The sequence below is a fragment of the Protopterus annectens genome, chromosome 2.part1 (genome assembly GCF_019279795.1).
Source record: "Protopterus annectens isolate FY-2018-M chromosome 2.part1, PAN1.0, whole genome shotgun sequence".
Taxonomy (NCBI): Eukaryota; Metazoa; Chordata; order Ceratodontiformes; family Protopteridae; genus Protopterus; species Protopterus annectens.
Genome location: NC_056729.1, coordinates 1,987,188,077 through 1,987,215,797, shown reverse-complemented (window position 1 = coordinate 1,987,215,797; position 27,721 = coordinate 1,987,188,077). Strand labels below are relative to the sequence as shown.

At 40.9% G+C, this 27,721-nt stretch overlaps 1 protein-coding gene and 1 pseudogene across 1 annotated transcript in view; one reads left to right on the top strand and one right to left on the bottom strand.

Annotated features, from left to right (window-relative positions):
• The window catches only part of SHISAL2B (shisa like 2B), a 984,986-nt gene that overhangs the window by 142,752 nt on the left and 814,513 nt on the right, over positions 1–27,721 (top strand). The gene's annotated exons all lie outside the window — the stretch shown is intronic.
• On the bottom strand, positions 21,196–21,346 carry LOC122795101 (annotated as a pseudogene).

The following is a 27,721-nucleotide window of genomic DNA, read 5'->3' as shown; positions in this document are numbered from 1 at the left end:
ATATTCTGATATCTAATACCTAACCACATACTGACACAAGCTAATATATGTATATGTGAGACAGAATATAATGGTTTGTTGAATTTAATTATTTATCATTTTGTTTACTGGGAAAGTCCAACTTGGAATGAAGCCAATTTTCAGTGGAGGTCCACGTGGGAGGAAACTGTAGCACCCAGAGGAAACCCACATGAATATAGGGACGATATGCAGACTCCACACAGAAGGCACCCCAACTGAGAATTGAACTGGAGAATTTCTTGCTGTGAGGGACAACACAACCACTGCACCACTGTGCCATTCAGCAAACTGTTAAACTTTGCTTATTAACTGCCAGTGCTACAGGAGAACTTAATGCATGGAAGTTCAGAGTTTTATAAAATAGAACCTAACTTTAAAGGCAGTAGAGAATAATTTTTCCCACACATTTAACTGAAATTTTGGCAACAGCTTTTGCACCAAAAAACTTTCTGAGTTGAAATTAAAAGCAACACAGACTATTTATCTGTTTGACAGTACATTTTTGTATCAAACTCCTAAAGACATTGTGGAATTTAACAAGGATTAGTCTCTCTGAGGTGAAAGTCTAGAAGTTTCCTTCTACCTCAACAAGAGACAGGAATTGCATTTGGAGCACAGAAGTGCTAAGCAGAACCACTTTCCCCCAGGACGTCCTTTAAGGAAGGTATCCAGGTCTATCTACAAATACTACATGAAGGCTGCGTCTTTGCTGCAGGTGCAGCACTCGTAATCATTATTCCAGGCAAACAATCCACCTTCATGAGGGGCCAGCTAATCTGAATCCGTTATGTTAGAACCCTTCTTTTATATGTTATGAGTCCAGCACCATTAATCAATTGAATTTACTGGCCATTGCAACTGTGATGGCCATGCCCTGGCCCAGCAATCAAGGAGCCTCATTCCTCACCACTAACACCAGGGGGGGGGGGCATCTCATATAAGAGGAAAGGATAACAAATACACACAGTAAAGTACAATTTCCTTAAGTGCACACAGAGATCACAGTCAGTCTGGGGCTGGTTGCTCCCTTGCTCCCCAGGTCCCCAATAAGACTCCTCACTGGCACAGCTATACAGTCCAGAACTCAGCCTAGCTGGCAAGCTAACCTCCAGTGCCTTCTCTGTCCCACCAGTGTTTCATGTTCCTGCCCAGGTAGCTGACACACCACACACACTTTGAGATAAGTATTTATACAACTTCACAGATACTCCTGGGAAAGGCTGACACAGATTCTCCAGCTGTGCCCCTTTACCCGGACTATACAGTAATAATCACTGCCACCATCAGCTAATACTTATCAGCTACCCAAAGACCCTTAAAAGGGTGTCCAATTATTACTGTGCAATATTATTATCCAATTGGTAATGTGACTAAACTGTCTTAAGGCTTATTAGAGTGGCCTTATACAATAAACTCTATAAATATGCAATGTACTGTAGAGCTTAACTTGTCTCTACACAAACCAGCCACAGGTAAAAGGTTTTAAAATATTTAATAATAAATAATTAAAAACCCAAGACAATACTGCTGCACCACAGCGCCATTCAAGAGTTCAGAGATCACACAGACACTTAAAATAAATCAGTAGTGCAGTTCTGACATAACAAAAAAAACATTTAGTCTAACTTTCTTCTAATTTCCTAGCTATTACTACAAGAAAACATACTTCTAAGATACTACTTACATAAAGAGAGTATAAGGCAGTGCTGAAGGTTGGATATCAAGATCAAAATGCTCACAGTCTCTCTCTCTCTCAGCAATAGTTTTTAAACTCACTAACAACATCTCTGCTGGGCCCTCCCAGATTATATTATTTTGGCACTTAGGTTTTCCCAGTATACACATTACATTATCTTGACACTTAGTCTGGAGTTCCCAGGCCAACAGGCTACATTATTTAGCAAGCTAACAACTGCTCAGGAAACTACAACAATAAAAGACATTTCACATGCGCACTCTAGTAATTATTCCTTAAGTTAAAACAATAGAAAGAATGTGTTCAGCCAGCCTCTTCAGCACCACTATTTAGATCAAAGTATATACAAGACATAATTTTAACTTCAAAGAACATTTGAAATGCTTGGCTTAGTTTTCCTTACAGCAGATGGCAATGTTGCTACAATCTTGAAGTTCACATTTTACAGTGTTTCCTTTCATTTAAGAACACAAGCCTGTATTTTACATTTATATTTGCAAATGCCAGAATTATGTATCAAATTCTATTTGACTAGGCTGGTGGCCTTCACCCATCCCCCCCCCCCCAATCTTCACAACAACCATACAGCTATGCTGACTACATAATTTATTTGAATCCACAGCCTTTATTCACATAATTTAAGTGTCATTTTGGCAAGCCCGACCAACAATATGTTACACTGTGACCCCCCCACCTTAAATCCACAGTTTCATCACCAGTAGATTGAAATTCAGCCTAAGCAGGCTAATTGTACTAATGCCTCTGAGGTCTAATCTGTGTTTCATTGTAAACTTGGATGGCTATAGGGAAAATGCTATGTACCTGACAATTATTAGGTAATTTACCATCCCATATCATAAATAATAGAATAGAATTAATAAACTTTTCTCATCCTCATAATGTGGCATCTCTTACACAAATGTTTCACATGTATATAGGAGTTTATAGAGTTAGGATTGCACCATATTTTATACATATCATAGCTTGCACAATGCACTTTGACCAGATCTTTTACTGTTTCCCTGCCTGCATTCAATCTTATTGTGGTCTGAATTTTGCTATGTGCACACTTGTGCACAATATTGCTGGCTGAAAAACACTGATGTATTTTCTGCTATTTGAGCTCAGGTCATGGTTGAAAAGAACCAATAGACCAGTCCACTTAACTGGTGAACAAATAGTAAAAAAAAAAAAAAATACATGATAAATACACAGTTTTGTATTTTTATCCTATTAACTGCTTACCTATAATAGCGGGCATGATCTGTGAAATGCATAAATTCTCTATGAAGAAGGCAGTATTTCAGTGAGGATAATGCCAACTTAACTGCCAAGCATTCCCTCTCAATGTCGACATACTTGGATTTGGCTCAACTAAATATTCTGTTCATAAAGCACTTAGGATGCTCTTCTCCATAAAATATCTTTGACAACACCACCTCTAGGCCCATGTCTGAACTGTAAAAGTCCTGTTGAAATCTGTGGAGGCCAAGACAGGCTCTAAACAGAGTATTCTTTTTAGCTGGTTAAAAGCATTGTCCACCTCCAGTGTCCATTTAACGTTAAAGGGCCAATCTCCATTTTGTTAAATCTGTAAAAGAGCAAATTGCTGGGACAAAGTTGAGCATAGATTTTTGCCAGTACCCAGCTAACCCCTAGAATGCCCAGAATTAATTCTTAGTGAAAAAGATTAACCAGTTTTTTTAATTGCTTCATTTCTCTCTTTCTGGCGGTGTGTGTGGGGGGGGGGGGGGCTAACTGTCACCATACCTATGACATATCCCAAAGGCTTCACCTTTGATACACCTCAGCCTGTTTCAAAGAGTCTAGTAGTCTAGATATCAATTGAGAGAGATCCCAAGTCTTTTGAATATATTACAGCATTGTCTAGGTAAATGACAGCATACTTGACATTTTATTTATTTGCAGTTTGTTTTCCAGGATGGTCCATTGGGCCACGAGGAGCCCATTTTCAATGGAGTCCTGGGGAGAAAAGCTCCAGTAAAATATACAAATAGAAGTTAATTAAAAAGCACATTATAACAATAGATAGTACAGCAGTACAGGTAATAAATGGCATTAGTGAAATGCAAAAGTAGGCATTCTTTAAAAAGAAAATAAAAAACTTATAGTTTCATAGTATAGTACTAGGCTATCTGCCCTGGGGCATTTGTAAGCCTAGCCATAGTGATGTGTATTTTGTCACCCCATGAAATGGTACAAAAATGTACAGAATAAATCTAGAATACTGTGCCTCTGTCTAGTAGTGACACAGTGAAGGTCCCCTTATATAATAGAATTAGTTTACTGTGCCCTTGTCTAGCAGTGACACAGATGTGACCCCTGGGGTAAACTTACGATCTCCCATCCACTCATCAAGATTTTTCTTGAAGAGAGTCAGTGAGGGGCTCTGCCTAATATGAACTGGGATCCTGTTCCAAAGCATGGGAAGCCTCTGGGTTATGAATCTATCCCTCCAGCATGTCCTATTCGTACCTGTGCCGAAGTTTAAGTCTTTAGCTCTCGTGGTCCTGATAGATTTGGATTTTTTGAGGTGGAGCATGTCCATCAGATCCTGATTGGACATGGCCTTGTACGTCAGGCAGAGATCACCTCTGAGCAGGCGGTATGCTACTGAATAGAGCTGAAGTTTCTTTAGTCTGGCAGAATAAGACATATGTTGGAGACCCTTGATCCTTTTGATGAGGTACTTTTGTGGTCTCTCCAGCTGTTGCAAATGCCGGGTGAGGTACATACCAAATGGGGCATTGTACTCAATCATGGGTCTGATGAGGGAGGAATATAGGGGTACAATGACATCCTTGGATCTGGATGTGAATCCCTTCATGATGAGGTGTGCAAGGTAGAATTTTTTTCTAATCACTTTGGCAACGTGGGTGTCAAATGAGAGGTAGCTGTCTACTTGGGTCCCTAGGTCTCTGATTACATTTTCTGTACTCAGTGGGTTGCTGTCCATGTGATAATTTGTGGGTACTTTGTTTTTTCCAAAAGGGATGACTATACATTTTTTGGCATTTAGTTTAAGGCCGTGACTACGGCACCAGTGAGGCCTTTTTGTAGGATGTGTGTGTCTGCTGGTGTATTGACTTTGGCGCCTAGTTTGCAGTCATCTGCGAACTTTGTCAGCCACAGCCCTCCCATGTTTGCTTTAACATCTGAGAAATAAATGCCGAACAAGAGGGGTCCCAGGACAGATCCCTGTGGGACACCACTTGTGACTGGCTTTGAGTCTGACATTGCTCCAGTGATTTTAACTTTATGGGTTCTGTCCTTTAGCCAGTTTGCAACCCATCTAGTGACATAAGGGTTTACTTTTAAGCTGTTTAGCTTATCTATGATGCCTGAGTGGGGTATTGTGTCGAAGACCTTAGCCAAGTCCAGGTATGCTGTATGGACTGCTTTGCCCTCATCAATGGCTCTAGTGACTGTTTCGAAAAAGTCAACCAGGTTTAAAAGGCAGGATCTGCCCTTTACAAAGCCGAACTGGGTGGGGTCAAGTGTCTGTAGGTCCCCTATGTCTCTGTTTATGAGTTCCATAATGGTTCTTTCCATAGCTTTGCAGACCAGGCTAGTTAAGCTTATGGGGCGGTAGTTTCCAGGGTCTGTAGAGGCACTCCCCTTGTGGAGTGGGACCACTGTTGCTGTACGCCAGTGTTCAGGTACATATCCCGAAGTAAGGCTAAGGTTAAATAGCATTTTTATGTGTGGGTTTAGCTCCTCTTGGAGTTCATGTAACACGCACCCCGGGATACCATCAGGTCCCATTGATGCTGTGTTTTTTGCTTTGTTTAGGGCGGTTCTCACTTGGACATCTGAGATGACAGGGAGATTACATTCAGCTGGGATAAGTATTTCTTCTTTTGGGGGTGAAGGAGGGGAGAAATTTGCACTGAACCTGTCAGCTAGAATGTTAGCAATATCTGTGGGTTCAGTGTATTTTTTGTTGTTGTGAACCAACTATGAGCATATCTGAGGGTTTCCGCCCAGGTTTCTAACATAGCTGAAGAAGGCTTTGTGGTTATCTTTAGTGTCCTTAGCGATTTTTCTCTCAAAGTTTGCCTTGGATGTTTTTATGAGAGAACGTAGTTTTCTGCTAATGTTGATCAGAGATGTCTTCCCTTCATGGGATTTCGCTCTGACGTGCAGTAGCTTCCTTCTTTTGTTATACAATTTGTTTATGGCTGAGGTCCACCAGACAGGACGTTTACATTTGGTGGAGAGGGACTTGGATTTGTTTGGGATTGCATGATCCATGCATTCTTGGAGATGTCCATAGAAAGCATTTGTGAAGGATTCGGCATTGTGGGATGTGGTATCCACTGGCACTAAAGGATACCATCTCAGTCTTAAGAAGAGTGAAGTCTGCTTTTGAGAAGTTTTTCACTGTGGTCTTTTGTGCTGGGAAGGGAGGGGCAGAAAGAGGGGCTAAAGATAAGTTTGTATGCTTGGGTAAATTGAATATAGGTGAGGTAGTTGGGTACAATCATATACAAAATCTGTTAAGTCCAACAGATGCTTATCAGAGTTAAAAAAACATAGGAGGAAGTCTGCTGATGTACTGGATCCTGGGGAGTAGCTTAAGTTGGGGGACTTTATGCAGGATGGGAACAGGAGCATTCTCATTGAGATGTTAGGTGGGAGTGGAGTAAGGTTTTGAAGGAAGAGAGGCTACTAGTTGTACGGATTAGTGGAGGGAGAGAATTCCACAGGTGAGCTAGAGAGAAGGACTGAAGATGTTTGCCTGGTGGATGAGAAAGTTTGTGTAGTTCAATCAGATTCTGGGAGTTAGTTCATAGGGCTCTATTGGGTAGATGCATTTTAAAGGTGTTGGCAAGGGAGGGGCAGAGAGAGGGGCTAAAGATAAGTTTGTATGCTTGGGTAAGTTGAATATAGGTGAGGTAGTTGGGTAGCTCTAGCCAATTAAGTTTGTGAAGGGCATTGCAATGGTGTGTAGAAGATCTGTGGCCTGTTGCAAATTTTTAAATTTTATAGTAACAGGAGGAGAGTTTTGTTTTGAGGGAGGATTGTTGGTTAGTAAGGAGTGCAGCTCCATATAGGAGGGAGGGGATAAGGTATGTTGTAAAGAGTATTAGCCTGGTGGAGGGAGAGATATACCGATTGTGACAATAGAGCATGACATGTTTCTTTTGCATTTTATTGATATTTGCTTATAGGTGGATATAAAACTTGAGCTGGTTATCGATTACGACTCCTAATAATTTTGCATAAGATACTATTTCAAGAGGTATATTATTCTGGCTGGGGATAGTGAAAGTGTTTTGTCTAGGATGGTGGTTTTTGAAGGGCTAAATACCATGAGTTTAGTTTTTGTGACATTGAGTACTAGGTCGTTGTCTTGCATCCATTGCTCGGTTAAAGAGAAGGCATTTTGGGTTAGTTTTGTTAAAACAGGGATGGAGGTGGCAGAACAGATTATAGTGGAGTCATCAGCATATTGGATGAGATTAGCATTAGAGATGGTCTGATAGAAGTAATTTATGAAAATGTTAAATAGTAGGGGCCCTAGAATGGAACCCTGGGGTACTCCTCTGGGAGTATTGAGGAATGGGGAGGTAGCTTTTTTCCATCTAACTGCTTGTTGCCTATTTGATAGATAACTGGTAAACCAATTGATAGTGGAGGGGGATAGATTTAGTGTAGAGAGTTTGATGTGGAGAAGGTTGTGAGAGATGGTGTCAAAGGCCTTAAATATGTCTAATAGGAGGGAGAACACAATATGGCCGGAGTCACGAGCTTTGTTAACAGTTTCTAGGAAGGAAAGGGGAACGGTGGTGGTGTGGTGGCCAGACCTGAATTTATGTTGTGTGGGGGTTAGGAGTTGGTTACGTGTGAAATAGTGTGCGGTGGCGGTGCAGTGGCCAGGCCTGAATCCATGTTGTGTGGGAGTTAGAAGGTGGTTATGTATGAGGTAGGTTAACAGTTGTAGGTGGATGCATTTTTTTAGCAGTTGGAAATGGGGGATAGGATGGCAATTGGTCAAAAATTTGGGATGTTATTGGTGCTCCCACCTTTGTGAAGTGGAATAGTAAAGTCCTTTTTCCAGGGTTGGGGTACATGACCTTCTGTGATTGACCAGTTTATTAGGATACAGATGGGAAGTGCTATGTCCTCTGTAGATATCTTTAAGAAGTAAGAGGGAATTTGGTCTGGGTCATTGGAACTTGGTTTCAGCTTTTGTAGAAGTTTTTTTATAGTAGAAATGAGGATGGGTTGCATGGAGAAGGGAGGAGGTTGGGAGGTGGAGGTACTTGAGAAAAGTGAGGAACAAGAAGAAGAAGAAGTAGGTGAAGGTAGGAATGTGAAGATAGGATTGCTAGTGAAGGAGGTTGTTAGTTTGGTTATGGAATCAATGAAGAAAGAGTTGAATTGTGTAGCTAAGTCAATGTCGGCAGCATTTGAGTCAGGGCAGGGATTTTCTTTTTTACCAGGATTAAGGAGAGAGGAGATTCCATCCCAGAATTTTTTGGGGTTTGTATTGTGATTATTTTGTAGTGTAGAAAAATAGGATTTCCGGTCTGAAATAATATGGTTTTTTTTTGCTTTGTTATGCAATAATTTGTATTCATTCCGGGTGGTGATAGTTTTGTTTTTGTGGTAGCATTTCCAAGCTTTGTCTCAGAGTCTCATAATGCCTAAGGTGTCTTTAGTTAACCAAGGGGCAGATTTACTTTTAATATGTTTTGCTTTTGGTGGGGCAGAAAGTCTAGCAAGTATAGGAAGGTTGTATTGAAATAGGCACCAGCATTATCTAAGGATAAAGTTTTTAGTGGGTTCCAGTTTGTTTAAACAAGTTTGTAAATATATTGGGGTTAAGGTTTGTTAGGGACCAGGTTATGATATAGGTATGGGTTAGTTGTAAGGAGGGAGTACAGACGGTGGGCAAAGGTAGGAAAATGGTCACTGAGTGGGTCAGGAAGAATACCACTATCAGAGATATAGTGAGGATGAGAAACTAGAATCTAGTCAAGGGTACTTCCAGTAGAGAAGTAATCGGAAGGTCTAGTTGTGGCATTGATGAGCTGAGAGAAGTTGTAGTGGTTTATATTTACAGGGTTTGTGGGGGATTGAACAGTGGCCCAGTTGATGTTTACATCACCCAGGATTATGGTCTCATTAGTTACATTGATAGAAAACCAAGATGGAATGTCTTCAAGTATTGTGACAGTGTCTCCAGGAGGGATATAAAGATTACCTATACAGATGAATTTATGTTTGTTTATCTGAACTGGGGTTGGGATTAGTTCTGCATTAGCAAATTGTGGAATAGGTTTGGTGTAGGGAGTAACTGAGATGGAGGATGAGTAGAGGAGAGCGACTCTCCCACTTTTTTTGTTTGTTTTATCTTTTATAATTATGCTGTAGTTGGATGGTATTAGTTCAGATACTTTTATGTGGGGTTTCAACCAGGTTTCAGAGATGGACAGGATATCTGGCAGATCGTAGAGAACCCAGGCATGGAGGTTAGGGATTTTATTGCATATGCTTTTTGCATTTAGAGCTGTGAAGTGGAGGGATTTACTGGTTGTGTGGGGAGAATATGAGGGGGAAGTTAAATTGTGAGGGGGAAAGGGGGCCAGGGTTTGGGTGGATATTGCCAGAGAGAAGGATAGTGATGAAATATGGGAAAAAAGGTGTTTGGATAGCTTAGTGTTGTGTTTGTGGGTTTTTAGTTTTATTGGAGTAGTATTGATAAGGCAGGGTGTAGTATTGCTGGAGATGGGTCTAAGTTTATAGGGAGTAGTATACTATTGTTGAAGAAGAAGATACAGCAGGAAATGAAGACTGGAGAGTGTGGGTTGTTTGTAGAATGCATTAGTTGTGTGAAAAGGGGGAGAGTGACAAGTGTTAAGAGGTTTGATAAGATAGTTTAGATGGGACAAGCTGAGAAGAAGAAGTAATTGGGTTAGGATTGAGGAAGATATGAGTGGCATGGTGTTTGTTCTGATTATTAGTTATATGAGAGATAGCTAGCTGCTGAGATGGGCTGTAGTAGGTGAGGTTGGATTTTTCTGAAAGGTAAGGGGTGGGACATGTCATAGGATTCTGCCCGTAAGTCTCTGAAAGGTCACAGGGGCACCATGCAGCCTAAATGGAAGAACGGTGTATTAGAATAAGCCATCTGTGTGGGAAAACTGTATTTTCTATGTATTCGTCTCTTGGAGGGAAATTGCCAATATTAAGCAGCCAGAATGGAAGAATTGTGTATTAGAATAATCCATCTGTATGAAAAAAGCTGTATTTTCTATGTCTTCATCCCTAAGAGGGAAATTGCCAATATGATTTGTTAAATCTAATGTGGACAAGAATCTTGATGCTTCCAGCATTTCTGTATTCATCATCTCAAAGCATTACATAGATATCAAGCTTTTAAATGCTGTTCCTCTTCCAAAAATTATTACAAAGCCTAATTGTTTTATCATGATTTGGGTCTAATTCTATGGGGGTGGGTTGCTTCACTTGTTTTTTGACTCCTCTCTCATCCTTATCTTAATCATCTTCTGTGCCAAACTGTGTACAGTTTTTCTCTGAGATTCTGGTATTGTGTAAGGCTTTAAGTTAACCTTTTTAGATGGAATAGTATCATTATGGTGCTAGATCAGGTTTATTCTGTCAGGTAACTCTGAAGTCTTCAGTTCTTAACAGAACTCTTCTACCTGTGGTTTATATAGTGCATCACCTATCTAAGCTACAGGAATAGCAGTCAGCATTCTTTCTTCACCAGACCTAGTTTCTATTAATGTAACTAGAGGACTGTGATCCTTGCTGTGGTTTCAAGACAGTGATATGGTATTATTTGTTCTAGATTTCTTTTACTGGTCTGTTTCACCACCTGTAGTCAATAACATTTATTTTTTCTCCTAGTTCAAATGAACTCTGACACTTAATCAAAAAGATGTTTTTGTAGAGAGGACATGCCCTTTTTTTTGGGGGGGGGTGAAGTTTGCTACAGTTATAAGCTTAGGTTGGAGTTGTCAGCCATGTTCTTGCTTACATTAGACTTAATGCACATATAAAGGAGTAAATGTATTAGCCCAATGCTACTGTTAATTGTGATGACGTTGCCCTTACTTTTACTTAACTTCTTCCAGGACCATTTGGAGTACAGTGTACTATGTCTTCTGCAGATGGTAAGCCAAATATTTTTATGTCAGTACTACTGAGCAATTTAAAGAAATATTGCAGTGTGTGATTTTGATCTCAGGCCTGCTGTGTGTATTGCTTAGCTGTCTGTAATAGCAGAAGCACTGTTAGTTTGTTAGCATATACTGCACTACAGTAGTGCAGGTATTAATGTATTCCTGTGTTTCTTCCTTTTTATCACAGGTGATCATGACAGTGGGAGTGTAGGCCCTATGCTGCCTGATGTCAGTGTCTCAGCAGACTGATGATGATGGTGGGCAAACAGAGGCACATTCGGGGGGTGCAGAGGTTGAATCTGACACTGAGGTTGATATACAGACATCCCCTGCATTTCCATTGGACACAGCCAGTAGGCCTATGCCAACACAGTCCACTGAGCTCACAGATATTGGACAGGTCAAGAGCAAGGACACTGATCAGAGAAGTGTGGCTACTGCAGTATCAGTGCCTGTTGAGTCTGGCCATAGCCAAAGTGTGGGTGAGGTGCCACACAGGAGGATTGATAGGAGTGCTCGGAGGATGCCTGCTATCCTTTCTCCCCCTGGTACAGTTGTCACTTCCCATGCCACTCAGCATACATTTAGGGCCGTCATGGAGGCACAGGCATGTTCCCATAAGTACTTAAGAAAAATGCTCAGGGTTGTGGATGTGGCACAGTCTGACATGGGCGACTGCCTCCACCATGTTGCTGATTAACTGGATTGGATGAATGACACATTGGAACAAGGGGTGTCTATGATGGACCGTGGGTTGTCTGTCATGAAACAAGCAGTGTCTGTGATGGAACAACTGCTGGGAGGGGAATGGGACCCTTGTGAGCATAGGTCAGACACATTATCTGCTGTCAACCAACACGGCCATGCCCAATCACACTCCCACAGAGGCAGTACTTCCACTGCTCTGTCAGTGAGTGTGCTGACCAAACCCTGAGGTAGCAGGTCATGGAGTTGTGATCTTGGGCATCCCCATGAGGGGAGCTCATCTAGCAGACATCGGTCATGTTCAGGTAGCAGCACTGCATCTAATCTTGGGCATGGAGGTGCCAGTGCAACTCCTGGCAGAGCCAGTTCTTATGGTCAGGGACAACAATGACAAACTGCCACCTCTACCATGCACTGCTCCCACTTATCTGACAGACCAAGATGTAAAGTTAGCACAAAGCTTGGCTGTGTTCACACACCAGTTTCACCTGGAAGACCTCTACAGACATACACATAACAGTTACTCATTTTGTCTCATTGGCTAGTTGTTGTTTTATCCCAATGTCTGCCTTCTTCTCCTTACTCACACACTCACTGACCTTTTCTGTCAGCCTTGGTTTCCTGCCACAACACACACACAACACCCTGTGCAAGTGATGATAACTGTGCCATATCCCTGTTTTCTATCTTTTGGACTCAGGGATACAAAAGCTGTGTCTGATGCACAGGGTGTGTAGCTAATTTTAGTGCTTAGTATATTTGCTTTTGTGTTGTTGAACTGCTCATTGCACCTTTGACTTATATTGGCCTTGGAAAGTTAGACAGTTGATAGCAACAACATTTTACAACTGTATAGTAATTGCTCTTATAAGAGTTGTGAAGTCAGAAACTGCAATGTGTATCATTACTTTCTAACTTCTCTCTTTAATGATTTTCCAGGACAAATGTATGGTGCACATCATAAGTCACATAATCATATTCAGATCTTAGGACTGTATAACAGCACTGTAGTCAAACCTCATCAGAACAGTAATACAGTATAATGCTGTATTTTGCATGTACCTCAACAGACACATGCAGCAGGTGAAGCGACACCACAGGGCTTTCTCAGCAAGATAACCCAGGTCCTACAAACCATGCCATGATGTATGTGGATAGATTAAAAGCCATGTCACTGTAATCTGTCTTGTATAGGATGAGGTGACATCTGCCTAGGCTTCAGGCCAGTGTCTGAGCATGCCCTGGTGAGATGACTGCATACCCAAACATCTGATATAGCTGATAACATCAGCAGTGTCTATTGAGAATATGATAATAACAGTGTTCTACATGCTACAGTAAAAGGCTCTCCATAATGTCAAGCAAGAGCACACACACACACACACACACACACACACACACACACACACACACACACACACACACACACACACACACACACACACACACACACACACACACACACACACACACACACACACACACAGCTGACTGCAGTGAGAATAGAACCCCTACCTAAGTACACAGACTACAGAACACAGTACTTAATGCAAGCACCACTGCACAAGTCTGATGTTTGCAAGACTGCAGCTGAACTTATAATACATGACATCAGCGGGACATGTGTGAGACAAATGTTGGCAGGCCTGCATAAGTTCATAGCTTCATAGGTTCAAACGAGGCTACTACCATAATGACCCTAGATTCATAGGTTCATAGGATGTTACTAGGCTAATGGCCTTAGGGCCATTTCAAGCCTAGCAAAAATGTACCATTGTTCCCTTATAGACCAAGATATGTAGTCCATATTTGTAAATTCATGATCAGCACTGGTTGCTCCTAAGATTGACATAGGTGAAAACTCCAGAGTAATTTTACAATTTTCCATCCAATTGTCCAAGTTACACTTAAAAAGGGTTACTGATGAGCTCAATTTCATGTGAATTGGGAGTTTGCTCCATAGCAGTGGTATGTCCTGTTGATGTCGCAAGCTAGGTTAAGGTCCCTACAACACGTGAGTCTTGTCTTATTTGATTTGTTGAGGTGCAACATTTCTATAAGGCAGGGTTTGGGAGTGCTCTGTAGGCCAGGCACAAGTTGCCTCTCAGTAGTCTATATGATACAGAGTACAGTGACAGGGCCTTCATTCTGTTGATGTAGGTCATGTGTTCATTTCCCTGGATTTTCTTGATGAGAAACCTCTTAGCTCTCCAGCTGCTGTAGGTGTCTGATGAGGTACATGCAAAAGGGAGCATTGTACTATTGGTCTGATGAGGGACGAGTACAGTGGATTGATAACATCCTTAGTCTTGGATGCTATGCTCTTAGTTATGAGGTGCGGAGCCTAAAAGGCATTGACTACCACTTTGGACACATGATGATCAAAATTGACTTTGCTATAAACCTGCATTCTCAAATCTGTCACCATTGTATTTGAATTTAAGGAGATATTATTAATAGTGTAATTTGCAGGTACCTCTCCAGCCAAAAGGGATAATAGTGCATTTTTTGTATTAAGTTTAAGTCTGTTACTTTGTCAACAATCATTTATGTATGTAAGTCCATTTTGTTGATATTGTTTGGGGATTCAATTATTGCACATAGTTTGTAGTTGTCAGTGAACTTGGTCAACCACATGACATCTGTTATAGCCTGAGTTTCTAAGAAATAGATTCTAAACAGTAGGAGGCCCAGCACAGACTCTTGTGGAACACTACTGGCAACAGGTCTGCTGGTAGAGATGGAATCCTCAAGTATGAGTGTATGCATTCTGTTGGTGAGCCAGTTGGCTACTCATCTAATGACATATGGGTTAATCCCCAGATGGGTGAATTTCTCACACATGGCTGAGTGGGGGATTGTGTCAAAGCCCTTGGCCAAGTTGAGATAAGCAGTATGTACTAATTGGCCTTCATCCAGGGCTTTGGTGACACTCTTGAAGAATTCCACTAGGTTTAACAGGCATGATCTGCCATTAACGAAGCCAAACTGGGTCAGGTCAAGAGTATGAAGGTCATCAATGTCCTTGTTGATATGGCCCAACATGATTCTCTCCATGGCCTTACAGACAAAGCTGGTCAGGCTTATGGGTCTATAGTTCCCCGGGTCGGATGAGGGACTTCATCTGTGCAAGGGGAGTATGGTTGCTGTTTTCAACTCTGCCAGAACAAAGCCAGTACTTGGTGAGGTGGTTATGACCTGTTCTTTGGAGATAATATGTAGAGAACTGGTGACAGGTGTGCTTTGGGGTATGGTTACTGGAGACAGGGGTGTGAAATGTTTGCCAAACCTGTCTGCTAATGGATTGTTGATGTCCTCAGGTTCAGTATGACTGGTACCATCCACTATAAATTTGGTGCAAAGCTGGGCCTTCCCTGTTAAATCACAGACATTGATAAAGAATGCCTTGTGATCATCCTTAGTGATGGATGTTAATTTAGTTTCGTAATTAGCTTTAGAGGACTTTACAAGATGTCTCACTTGCTTGTTCAAGCTATGGAGGATGATCTTCTGCTGAAACTGTTCCCTCTGTTCCTAGACATCAGTGTCTTTCTCATGTTTTATAATCTATTTATGCTAGCTGTCAACAAGAATGACTTGTTTTTTCATGAGCCAGTTTTGATCCATTCTGGTACAGCTAAGTCTATACACTTGTAAAGCTGTTTATACAGGGCATTTGTGGACACCTCCATATAGGAGTCTTTACTATCAGTTGTGGCAGGAGGTTTGAAACTATGTATGCCATCACATGGGAGGCTATTTTGCATTGGAGAAACTTTTCAACCTTTTGGATCCTGAGGGGAGGTCAGGTACAATTGTTACACTGAATGTAACTGATTTATGTTCAGACCATACCAGGGAGGGTCTTACACATGGGTGGTACAACAATCTCCCATGTTGGTGAGTACTAGGTCAAGGACATTCTATCCCCTTGGGGGGTGTGGACTAACTGTTCCAGAGCAGTCCAAAGAGGCACTGTATGGTTTTCATAGTTCATGCTTGGTGGACCTGTAGCTAACAATGACATGGGGGAGGGTCTTTCCTACAGTCAGTTGGACATGAAGTAACTCTAGGGAGTCATACTGCTTAACCAGTCTTGAGGTTTATTGTTCTTTCATGTTCATTTTGTGGCCTGAATGTGTGGAAGGCGTTATAGCCTTTCATGGCTGGAGTACTGTCTGTGACCCTAAACCATGTCTCTGTGACTGCACACACATCAACATCTTCCCAAATAAGTAGTGCCTCTATACAGTGTAGTTTCTGATTTACACACCTAGCATTAAGCAGCCTAATACTGAGTTTGTCTTTTGAGGATATTTTTACTTTAGGAAATTTGTTCTTATGGCATTGCCTAGAAAACGCACTATGAGGGAGGCAAGTGCCTTGGCCAGTAACCAAAAGGTAAGAGGTAACAGGTGAAGAGCATCCCTGGCAAAGCAGCATAGTCATACCAGGCTGATAAGTACTGGATCCCCTTGGATTGACACCAGCAGCAAAGCCAATTGTTGAAGATGATCATTATTTTGTTTGTACAGTAGAGAGTCAATTATCCAAACTAATTGGGACCTTGGGTAGTTTGGATAATCAAACATATAATTGAGCCAGATAAAAAAACTTCTAAAGTCTTAATTTTTCTGCATGCAGAGAATATACTTTTCAACCATTCAGTGATTCCTGTGGGCAATAAAGAATATTTTCCACACATGAGCGGGTGACAAGCTCAAAAACATGCACAAGTGAATATGTATTACATTTACATATTCAGACTTTATTATTTTTCCTACCCGAAAACTTTGGAAGGCTGTGTTCAGATAATTGACGTTTCAGGTAATCAATGTTTGGATAATCAACTCTCTACTGTATTGAAGCATCATCCTGGTTGAAGGTAGAATGTTGTTTAGGTCTCTGGACATACCTGTCTGGAACAGGTAATCTAAGAGCTCAGTCATATCTCTCTTCATGTAGTGTAGTGAGGTATGTTTCACGTCATTAACTTTAACATGGAGTACGACAGAGGTGTAACTGTGCTTTCTGTTGAGAGACTTGAGTGTGTGCATGACTTTGCGGATCCTGCCACCTGACAGACAGTTGAATGTGACTTTCTCCCTGTACAACCTGGTGAGGGGGACATCTGTGTCTCTCATTATGGATTTGCCTATTACCAAGCCATTGGTTTCAGGTGTTTTGCCTTAAAGGCTTAATGGCTGACACACTGATATGTTTCTTTTTATGTATAGTGGGTACCATTGCTACTGTAATGTGTGCAGAAGGTTATCATTTCCAAGGAACTCTGCTCTTTTGGTAAGCTTCTAATGACTTCCTTTGTGTATGTGGGGTTATTGTGCACTTGGTCTGTTGAGGATGTGAAATGTGTGTGTTGACAACCTGTTTGATATCTGGTTTGTTGTTACCTGAAAGAAAGAACATTTATTCTAGATTTATTGTATACTTGCATCTCTCACATATTGTATTTGTAATTTTTACGAGTATATGGTTATCAGTATACTTGAGGCAATAGAAGCCTAGCTTTGTAAAAACACAAGTACACTTATTAAGCATTTTTAGATAGTCATTGTTACCAAAGCAATTTTGTGAGCAGCAACAACTTTGCCTGTCTCTGAGGGAGATACGTGCCAGACCAGAGGTGACTTAATGATCACCCAACCAGTAGTGAAGGTTGCGCATGAACAGCGTCATTAATGAGCTGAGTGTGAGTCCCTGGGGATATAGCTATCTCCCCTGCATGTTATTTTTATTCAACAGGCTAGGTTGAGAACCCTGGCCCAAGTTATTCCTGTCCCATTTGATTTGCAGATGTCCAGCATTTCCAGTAGGGCATGGTCTGAGACTTCTGTGTACATCAGGCATAGGTCACCTCTCAGTAGCTTGCAGGAAACTGAGTACAGTTACAGGTTTTGTGGTTTTCAATGTTTCTGATGTTTGGAGGACCTGTATTCTCCCATTCACAGACCTCATTTTTTTCTCCAATTGCTGCAGTTGTCTGGTGAGGTACAGACAGAAGGGAGCCTTGAATTCAACTAGTGGTCTGATAAGGGTGGAGTAGAACAGAGTTCTGACCTCCCTGGTCTTGGATGTGATGTCCATATGTATGATGTGCACAATGTAGAATGTGTGTCGTACCACTATGGACACATAGTGATGAAAGTGTAGATTGCTATGAACATGTGTTCACAAGTTTTACAACATCATGTTTGAGCTGGGAGGGGTACTATGTATATCATAATTAGCAGGCGTACTTAATTGCCAAAGCAGATAATGAGGCAATGTTTGCTGTAAAAAGTTCAGTCTGTGAATTTGGCACCAATCATTTGCCTCTGTCAGCCCTTCTGTAATATGTTACCATCATTGAGGGGAATCTATACGAGTGTGTCCAATTAACAGTCATCTGCACATGTGGTAAATCACAGGCCTGCTACCACTGGCTGTACTTCAGGGAAGTAGTTTCCACACAGTTGATGGCCCAGCACAGATCCTTGTGGTAATCAACTGGTGAATGGGCTAGTGGTGGAGGTACAGTCCCATCTTTCATAGTGTGTGTGTGTGTGTGTGTGTGTGTGTGTGTGTGTGTGTGTGTGTGTGTGTGTATGTGTGTGTTCTTTTGGTAAGCCAGTTGCCTATCCAGCTATTACTGTATGGCTTAATTCATAGATGGAACATTTTTACTATGAGACATGCATGAGGCACATTGTCAAATGCCTTGGAAAACTGAAAATAAGTGGTATGTGATGTTATCTGTCATCCAAGTCTTCGGAGTCAGTATCAAAGAGGTCCACGAGGTTCAGTAGGCAAGATATATCCCTGACAAACACAACATGGGTAGACTCAAGTGTGTTGAAGGTCATCGGTGTCCTGTGGATAATATCCATGCTGATCCCTTCCCTAGGCTTGTAGATAAGGCTTCTTAGGCTTATGGGTCAATAGCTGTAGTTTTCATGTTACCAGATTGATGTGCATCGCATATGACACAACATTTGATATTATTTTCTGTAGTGTAGGTGATATATATGTGGAAAAAGAACTGAGACACCAGAGTTGCAGTTCCTGGGGGGACAGCACATGGCTGCATTGTAAATATGTGAGATACTGTGGGATAGGCCTTCATTTTTTTTAATTTGTCCATATGTAATGCCATGTCATACACAAGAAATGATAAGCAGTGTGCAAATGCAAGCCACATTGCTAAAGTCTGACCATTACTACTGAGTCTATGAAACACACCTGCTACTTAACTGACTCATTGGCAGCACGTGTTAATACATTGATACTTTCCTTTTTGGCGCCAGGTGGTACTGGGTTTGAATCCTTCTCTCTCTCTCTCTCTCTCTCTCTCTCTCTCTCTCATTTTTTTCCTTTTCCCATGTTTGCTCATTGCACCGCTCTATGCAAACATGAGAAACATAGGAAAATGAATGTCAGGTTTGGCTGTTGTGTGCAAAGTGCAGCAGAGTGCACACTGGAGCCCAGGAGCAGACAGGACCCAGACAGCCAAAAATAGAAGCCAGATGCATTCAATTAATACTAATGGACATTGTTCAAACCCACTAAAAATGCTGTGCAACAGTTAACAGTGAGACTTGAATGAATAGTAAAATAGGCAATATCATGTAACTAATCCTGTGGCAGCAAGTATAAGTGAAGGGTTAGAGTACAGTTGGGCCTGGGTTCAAGTACAGGGTATGGAGCCTTTGTTTTACTCCTATGACATTGCAGTTTATAATAATTAACTGCAACACAGATAAGTATTTTCTTAACTTTGTTGTGGTAACAGGTGTAAGTGAGGATTACGATGCACATGGTCCTGGGTTCAAATATAGCATATTCCATACATTTTTACTGTTGTTCCACTTCCCATTATAGTCACTCTCACTTATAAAACTTGACATAGGTGTAGCTGATATTAATTATATGTATGAGAGCTGAGACACTAATATTGTGTCAGTAATTTCTTTATTTATCTATGTATTATTACATTTATTATCAAATGTATGACTGTGAGTATATTGTGTACTATGTTCCTGTTAGTATATTTCTGTTCTGTGGACTGGCATGGCTTCTACATTTGACTAACACATTTACACAGGTGCCTGTACATCAAATAACCTTGAAATTGCATTCCTCACCACTGTTGCACACCACTTACCATCGCGCAAACATATTGCTCGACAGTGTGCAACCCAAGCACCATGTTTGTGTGATGGTAAGCGGTGTGCAACTTTTTCAAACAGTGTGCATACTCCCAGTAAATGCAGTAACTTGAACTGGTGAAAAACCATCAGTCTGCACTGCTCTTGATCCGTGGAAGACATGGCAGGTGTTCATGGAGAGGGTGTGGGATTTAGGGCTCAGAGATGGGGTGTCCAGTAGTCCAAGATTTTTGTTGGACTCCTAGTGAAACACCACAGTGCCAGGGTGCTGCAGGGGGACTGTTCTGCATCCCAGTATAAGTCAGAGGTTTGGGATAGTTTGGCCCAGGCTGTGACCAGTGCCACTGGTATCCCCTGCACTGGTGACCAATGTAGACACTACTTTAATGACCTACTTCAGAACAAGAAGGGTACCCTCAATGCTTGGATCAAGGAATTTGGGACAGAGGACATCCCACAGATGTGTAAGTATCAACTACAGAGAGCACTTTTAGGGCTTAAAAGCTGAATATAGGCAATACTGTTATTAATAATGGTATTCTGTTACATTCAGTTTTTTTTTCCACAGCTGCCATGGAGAGGGAGTACAGTGTTAGGACCCATGTCATTAGATTGGCAAGGATGAGGGAGGCATGCCACATGTATGCAGCAGAAGAGTAGTGTCATTGTAGCATTAAGAGTTAAAGGTATAATTTTTTTGCTATTTTATACAGTTGTATCAAATTGAGCATGCATATTCAAACTGTAAAAGCAAGTAAGCATGCATTAGTCTCTAGTATTCCATCTGCTTGCTACCCATTTCAATAATGTCCTATCATCCTCATTTATTTTCTTTAATGTGTGATTGCACAGCGGTATGCATCATGCACCAATGCAGAGCAACAGTAATACGAAAGTACTTAAAAGTGTTATATTCAGTTGCATTCGAACCCAGTACCATCTGGTCCCAAAAAGGAATGTATTACTGCATTAACACCTGGCACCACAGAGTCAGTTAAGTCGCAGGTTTATTCCAGAGACTCAGTACTAATGTCAGACTTTAGCATCCCCATTTCATCACTGTCCTATCTTCCCCATTTCTTTTCTTTTTTACATTATTGATGGAGTGCGTCACCCACCAATGCACACCAACACTAAAGCAAAAGTAGTTAAAAGTATTAGATACAGTTATATTCCAACACAGCACCATCTGGCCCCAAAAAAGAACATTACACTGCATTAACACCTACTGCTACAGAGTCAGTTAAGTAATACGTGTATTCCGCAGAATCAGTATTAACTCTCAGTCTTTAGCAGTGCTACTCGTGTTTGAGCAATGCTTAGTAATGCACAAACAGGTGTATCTTGCATGTGTATAGACTTTGCTAACTGTCAGGCAAACCTGCTGCTCTGTGAGTTATGGAAATGTTTATGTTATGGTGTTTTTCTGTTGTTTACGTTCAACTACCATAAATTATGCAGTTGAGTTTCCCACATTTGGGAAAATCACAGGGATCAACCCAACCGAAATGTGCAATGTAAAAACCTCACCCTGGGGAGCCATCTTCTTGATCATGTTATTCCCCCTGCAAGGTAAGTATGAACTCAACTACAAACAAATTCATAACAAAGTGAAAACGTTAGTGATACAGGAAAAAAAGAATAATTTTCCTCTAAACTATCAACCTCATATAATAATCCTAAAACTTTTTGGAAATCAGTCTCCACTCTGTTCAACCCAGGCACCTTACAAAATGTATCCCCAGCACCTGAAAAGACTCCACAAAAATCTTCCCATGACTTTAACACCCACTTCATCTCCACCATTCAAAATCTACTCAAACACTCCCCACCCGACACAAACTCAAACACCCCCCCCCAACAACAGCAATACTAATACTCCTTCAGCCTACTATTTTACAGTCAAACCTGTACCCACCTCTGTGATCTTGAAGCTCTTAAACAAACTCAGACCCTGCTCACTTTCTGCAGATAACCTTCCCCCAGAATATCTGCAACTAGCAGCTAGTGCAATTGGATATCCAGTTAGCATTCTTATAAATCAGTCCATCTCAAAATCCTATGTTCCCCACTTATGGAAAAAATCCATCATTACTCCACTACATAAAGGTAGAAGCTTCCATGACCTCTCCAACTATCGCCCTATCTCTATACTTTCCCATCTATCAGAAATACTAGAAAAAATGTGTTCACACACAACTATTGAAATACCTATCTGAAAATGCTCTTCTATCCCCTACACAACATGGTTTCCATCCAGGACATAGCACAATCACTGCCCTACTCTCTTTTTCTGATACTGTTAACAAAGCCATAGATACTGGTCATCCTACCTCAGTAATCCTACTGGACCTGTCTAAGGCTTTCAACTGTATCACATACTAAGCTGCTATGTCAACTGTCTAATTTAGGATGCTCCCTTGAAACCCTTAATTGATTTACCTCACCTACAAAATAGGGAACAATCAGTAAGGTGGCATAATGTACAATCTGATTATCAAATTAACAACATATGGGTCCCACAAGGATCCATTCTAGGATCACTACTGTTTAATATCTTTATCAACGATCTTCACAAACCCCCCCACATCCCAAACCTTATCCAATATGCTGATGATTTTACACTAGTATCCACCTCCAACAGTTTCTCAGATCTTCTAACAATTACACAAAAGCCTTTACTTCTTTTCAAATATGGCTTATCAATGCACAACTAATGTTAAACCCCCAAAAAACTAAACTTTTACTTTTCTCTACAAAAACACCTGACATTGACTTTAAAATACATGCTAAAGATGGTGCAGAAATCGAAATAGTGAAAACAGCCAAACTGCTGGTAATAACAATAGACAACAAACTTAGTTATGAACCACATATCCTCAACACAATAAAGAAAACACACTTTAAATTAGGCAAATTATATTGCCACAAACTTTACCTGGATAGCAACACCAAAACAAAACTTGCCAGCACATTACTCATCCCCTCCCTTCTATATGGTAGTGCCATCTCTACCAATCTTCAATCAACCCTTGGAATTAAATTACAATCTTACTATTATAAAATAGTCAAATTTGCCTTCGGAACACCTTACCATTCTCACCACTGCTAATCTGTCACTAACCTGAACTGGCTAGACTTTTCCCACCACCTCCAATATACCCAACTAACCATAGCCCACAGGCTAGTCTATAAACCCAATGACTGCCCAGCACTCAGCTCAATTCTACATATATATATATTCTTACTAGAACACTAAGAACCTCCTTCAAATACTTGTAATCATAACTAAACCCAACAAAAGAGTAGGACAATGTCTGCACTCCCATAGCATTACTAAATTATGGAACAACCTACCATCCCATATAACCCAAATTGACCACACAAAAACCTTTAGGACAGCTTTAAAATTGCATTACCTAGATAAGCCATCCTGTGCCTGCCACACAAACAAACCACCCTAAAGATAACCCTTTAACTAAATATCAGGATGGGTAAGATTAAAAACCATGTCCATACTGTTCCCTCAGGTATAAAAGTTTTATCTCTCTATTTTTATTTAATGACTCCTGATGTAATACTTCATGTAAACACTAATGGAATGTCTACTTATACTATTTTTGCCTCTTATATGTGCAATATTTGCTATACTAATGTTAAAACTTTTTGTCAACATTGTTTTATAATGTATTGTCTTTGTAAACTGTGGAGCTTTTCTCCCCGGGCCTCCACTGAAAAGGGGTTTCTGACCCAGTGGACTTTCCCAGTAAACAAATGTCAATAAATAAATAAACTTCTTTAGTATGACATGAATGTACACGTAGAATCATTACAAACTGAGGGCCCTATCTAACTGCATGTCATATATTTAAAATACATACGTGTTGGCAACCCCCCAAGCACTACAACCTTGGGGGTCTCAGTACTTTTTCAATACATATATCAACCACACTACAAAATGTAACATCAAATGTTGTGTACTATGCAATGCACATCATTCTGGCAACATGCAGAACTACAACTACTGACCCATACACCTAAAAAGCCTTACCTGCACAGCTACTGCAGGAATCAGCATGAACTATATCCAGAAGGACAGAGGTGACCTTCAACACACTTGTCCCTACACATTTTGGGGTTGGCAAGGGTAGGTCTTGCTTACTGACCTTTGTGGACTTCTTAGATACTGACCTCAAAAACCTGGATGAGGGATAACAGTATATACCAAATATGCTGAGTTTTCCAAAGCCTTTGACGCTATCCCTCATTCATGTCTCATAGTGAAGATCTCCTATCTGGGAATTAAGCCGCACAGTACCAGATGGACAGCTAACTGGCTCAACGACAGAACACACACTCTCACAGTTGGGGACTGCACCTCTAGCACTAACCTACTCACCAGTGGAATACCACAAGAATCTGTGCTGGGCCCTCTACTGCTTGGGAAATACTTCCCTGAAGCACAGTCAGTAGTAGATGGCCTGTGGTTTACTATGTTTGCAGATGATTGTTAACTGGATGCACACATATAGAGTCCCCCAGTGATGGTAACATATTACAGTAGGGGCTAACATAGACTGGTGATTGGTGACAAACCCACAGCCTGAACTTTAAGTATACAATGACTCTTTTGTCACCTTTGTCAATGAAGTTCCCCTGCTAATTATGATATACATAGCACCTCCTTAAGCTCAAACAGTGCTGTGAGACATGGGAGCACATGTTGATAGCAATCTACACTTTCATCACTATGTGCCCACAGTGGTGACACACACAATCTGCATTGCGCACATCATACATATAAACATTACATCCAAGACCAGGGTAGTCATACCTCTGCTGTACTCTACCCTTATTATACCATTAATGGATTACAAGGCTCACATCTCTCTATATGGCTATGCAGGCCTTGCAATCTGTTGTACCTCACCAGACACCTGCAGCAATTGGAGAGAACACTGGGTTGTGCCTGTAGACTCCCAGGCCTCCAAAGATGACATACACAGAAAGACTAACATACCTGTCACTGTACTCTGTATCATGCGGGCTGCTCAATGGTAACCTATGGCTTTCCTACAGAACAGTCTCAGAACCTAGCCTTCTGTAAATGATGGACATCTGCAATTCAAATGCGAAAACTATAATCTGCTCCAGTGTTCTCAACCTATCCTGTGACATAAATAGAACATGCTGGGGAGACAGGTATATCCCAAAACAATTCACACTTCTCTGTAATAGGCTCCTACTACATGTGAAGCAGTGCAGCTCAATGACCCTGTTCAAGCACAACCTTGCCTACTGGTTGGGTGATTGTAAAGTCATCTCTGGGCTGACACCTATGTCCCTCAATGACAGGGTCAGTTAATGCTGCTTGCAAACATGCTGTTCCAAAAATGACCATCCAGCTATGCTCATTAGTGGTACTTGTGTTTTACACAGTTAGGTTTCTAATGATCCTAGTGTTATTAGGCTTGTAGCTTCATATGAACCTATGAAGCTATATGGCTATGCAGGCCTCGCAATCTGTTGTCAACCACATGGCCTGCTGATATCAACTATAAGTTCACCTGCATTCTTGTATAAATTAGACTTGTGCCATGGTGCTTGTGTCACATACTGTGCTCTGTAATCTGTGGGCTTAGATAGGTAGGTATGGGGTTCTGTTCTCACTGCAGTTGACTGTATATGTGTGGTGTGTGTGTGTGTGTGTGTGTGTGTGTGTGTGTGTGTGTGTGTGTGTGTGTGTGTGTGTGTGTGTGTGTGTGTGTCTAGACAGCAGTGCAGATGTGAGTATCCTACAGTTACGTTTCCAGTTATATGAATTGCCAGAATTTTGATACTTGCTCAAAGCTACACATCCATTTCATACAGGCCTCCCACCTCTTGTGTCCCACGTGGCCTGCTGATGTCATCTACTGTAAGTTCACCTGCACTCTTGTATAAATTAGGCATGTGCTGTGGTGCTTGTGTTAAGTACTGTGTTCTGTAGTCTGTTTATTTAGATAGAAAAGGTTCTGTTCTCAATGCAGTCAACTGTGTGTTTGTGTGTCTAGACAGCAGAGCAGACATGTGTATTCTACAATTACTTCTCAAATTGCATAAATTGACAGTAATTTCATACTTGCTCAAGGCTACATATCCATTTCATACAGGCCTCCCAACCTCTTGTCTCCCATGTGGCCTAAAGATGTAATCTACTATAAGTTCACCTGCACTCCTGTGTAAATCAGACTTGACCTGTGGCACTTGAATTAAGTACTGTGTTCTGTAGTCTTTGCACTTAGATAGATAGGGGTTCAATTCTCACTGCAGTCAATTGTTGGTGTGTGAGCTATTGTTTGACATAACAGAGAGTATTTTACACCAGCATGTAGGACAATGTCAGCTTCTCCTCAACAGACACTGCTGATATCATCAGATATATTACATTTTTGGATATGTAGTACTCCTACCAGGGCAGGGTCAGAGACTGGCCTGGGAGCCCGGCAGAGGTCACGTCATTCTATACAGTAATGTTTACAGAGAAATGGCAATCAATTACATACAATTCCTGTAACATTTCATTTCACTACATTCACAATAAAAAACACTTTTCTCCTACCTTACTTAATACACTTATTCAACAATATGACTGGGCACCTTTAAAAACTTTTCAATTGGACTGTGCAGTACAGTACTCTAATAGTGCTTTCCTACAAATACTTAATGATCTAGCCCCAATTAGAAAATTCATACCAAATCCAAACAGCTTCTCTGGTTGTCAAAAAAACACAGTTCTTCTACTAAAACAAAAGGACAGAGCCTGGTCTCTTTTACTGAATAATAGAAGCAAACAAAATCTCATCACCTACCAACAACTTTGAAATCAAACCAAAAAACTAAACAAGACAAAAAAATACTTTCAAACAAGTCAGCTAAAATACCAGAAAAATTCCAAAAGATTCTGGCAAACAATCAACCTCCTTCTAAACCCAGGAAAACCCACTACCCCAGCCCCAAATCTGACCAACCCGAATAATTGCATAGTCACTCAATTTAACTCCCATTTTATTAACTCAATAACCTCTCTACAAAACAGAACCCCTAATATGCCTCTGTCCATACCTCAAACTTCCAACAACAATTTTACTCTCCTCTATCTCAAACCTATCCAAACAAGTTATGTTAAAAATCTCCTTTCTAAACTAAAACTTTGCACAGTAGCTGCAGACCAGCTACCTGGTGACTTTCTACAACTAGCTGCTACTTCCATCGCTTACCCTATATCTATTTTCATTAACCGTTATATTTCTGAACAATATATACCACTTCTCTGGAAAAATATCTCACGTCATACCCTTTCATAAAGGCAGTCCCTCTACTGATGTATCTAACTACAGACCCATAGCCATTTTGACACCACTTGCCAAAATCTTAGAAAAGTGTATACATAAAAGGATCTTAGACCACTTTCTGTCAAATAATCTATTATCGAATACATAACATGACTTTTGACCTAGGCATAGCACCAGTACAGCTCTAATTAGCTGTGCTAATTCCGTAAATCAACTGAACAACAAAAAACAACTAGTCTTTGCTACCTTCCTAGATATGTCAAAAGCATCTGACACTGTATCTCATCAAATACTTCTCAATAAAATGGCATTCTACCACTGCAGCTCTGAAGCCCTAAGCTGCTTTCAGGGCTACCTGTCAGATAGGAAACAAGCCACTTTATGGGACAATAAATTCTCCCCCCAGCTCCCTATATGTGTAGGAGTCCCACAACGATCTATCCTTGGCCCACTTTTATTCACAATTTTTACCAATGGCCTAAACTCCTCAACAAATCCAGCCTCAATCATACAATATACTGACAATGTGTCCCTAATCTGCTCTGTCTCCCCTATCAAGGAACTCCAAGAAAAAACTCAGACAGCCCTCCACAATATTGAAAACTACTTAACAGCCCATCA